The sequence below is a fragment of the Nicotiana tabacum genome, chromosome 15 (genome assembly GCF_000715075.1).
Source record: "Nicotiana tabacum cultivar K326 chromosome 15, ASM71507v2, whole genome shotgun sequence".
In the NCBI taxonomy this organism is placed as follows: domain Eukaryota; kingdom Viridiplantae; phylum Streptophyta; class Magnoliopsida; order Solanales; family Solanaceae; genus Nicotiana; species Nicotiana tabacum.
In genome coordinates, this window is record NC_134094.1 from 84,775,727 (window position 1) to 84,777,619 (window position 1,893).

Sequence of the window (1,893 nt, forward strand, 5' to 3'; positions counted from 1 at the left end):
GCTCGTCCGTGATAACTTCTTCGGATTTGCGTGAACTAGCGGACCGATCACTAAGTGGGGATGCTCCCTCCAGCATGAGCGAACCCTTTCGGAACTGGTTAAGAATGGGCGGCACTATCCCAGCCCGGATCCAGCCAGGTTCTATTGATCATGTCCCCTTCCCAACAGTTGTACCTTGTCTTGGGGCGTCTTTGGCTTTACGATAGAAAGCTCGCCGGAGAAAGCCAGGTGCCGTAGGTAAGCTCTATTTGGCCCGGAGCATTGATTTCCCATAACGAATAGGCTAGCTCTATCTCTCAATTACCTATCCTGTGCTCGAGAAGGTCCCTCAGTTCCTCGGCAGCACCTCGAGGTGCATTTAGTTGTCTTACATGAGACGAGGGCTATTCCCCACTCCATGGCATGACACCTTTCGCTCATCCATTCCGCCCGTCCAGACGCGGCGCCCTTTCTCATTATCATCTACCGCCCTTTCTTTCCTCCCGGCTATTCACGCATGAAGATCGTCGTATGTATGCTCGACTTCGGTTGCCGGTGCTATAATAGGTATAGCTGTAACGGAGCATGTACTCGACGATCAAACACGGCTTTGCCAGCTGCCTGTGATAGGAAAAAGAAAACTTGATCAGATAGTTCGTGCGGGGCATTTCCCACCTCGCCTTTGATCTTTCCCTTGCCGTGTAGATAAAGCTAGAAGAGCCTCATTGGCCCGCCAGCTGACAAGCAAACATTTCATTCTTATGTTTACATCACTTCTCTCTTTCTCGCATTGACCGGACAAAGGTTTCAAATGAGCATCCCATGGGGCAGCCATAGCTTGAACCTTCCTTCTCGCAGTCAGCTATATAACTCAGGCAGCAAAGGTTCGAGCAGGATGGCGGTTAGTCTTCCTCGTCTCTTTCGGTTGGGCGGCGGGAATAACTCTTCTAGCATCAGCATGGATTGACCAGAGACTGGGAGTAGTCGTCATCTTTTTCCATAGTAGTCATCCAGCAATAAAGGGAAAGACCACTTAGCGCAGTGGAATAGGAAAGAGAGCGTCGAGCACAGCTTTCGTGTCACCAGAAACCCTTTTTCGTTTATTGGGAGACTGAATGAAAAAGGCTTTGTCAAGCAGGCATGATTGTCACGTCGATCGACAGTTGAGAAATACTATCTCCGGGGCCCTCACTTTAGGGCTATCTTTTACCGTTGACAGACATGGTTCAACGTGCCAGCTATGCTTCCTCTTCTAGAACAGTGACAGCCTAGTCTGATTCCCCCTTCCGAAAGTGCCACAGCTCCTTCTATCACAACCCCTAAAAACTGGGCATTCGAAGCATCAATCTCATTCTATGCTCTATGCCATCTTCCTTATACTTTGACTATTAATTCATGTGCACAAACCTCCCTCACAAAGGAAAGCGGGAAAGTCATCTTTGCAAACAAAGGCCTTCTTCTTATACTATGGCATCTTGTCCAAAGCGAGCGGTCATGTAAACCCTTTGTCTATTCGGCTCTTTCCTTTAATAAGAACAATCTAAATGTGACACTTTCACGACGAAATACCGGGAATTTTTGATACGTCAGTCCCCCAGGAAATTAAGCCAATGATCGACTGTCCCTGCCCATTCTAACGGGGCATTCTATTCCTTCAAGTCCCACAGCTCTAAATGTGCCTATTCCTTCGACACCTTTCCATGGAAACAGGGGGAAAATGGCTTATTCCGCATCAACCTAAGCCCGCTTATTCCGACTAAGTGATCCATTGGCGAAAAGAGGGCCTTCCTCCTTCTTGCTTGAAGCTCTGTCAAAGAAGCATTCTATTCCGAAAAGGCTTAGGGCTAGGCTAAACCTCCCTCAAAGCCATGAAGTCCCAGAGCTCTTATTCTAAGAACTGGTGATATTCCCTTA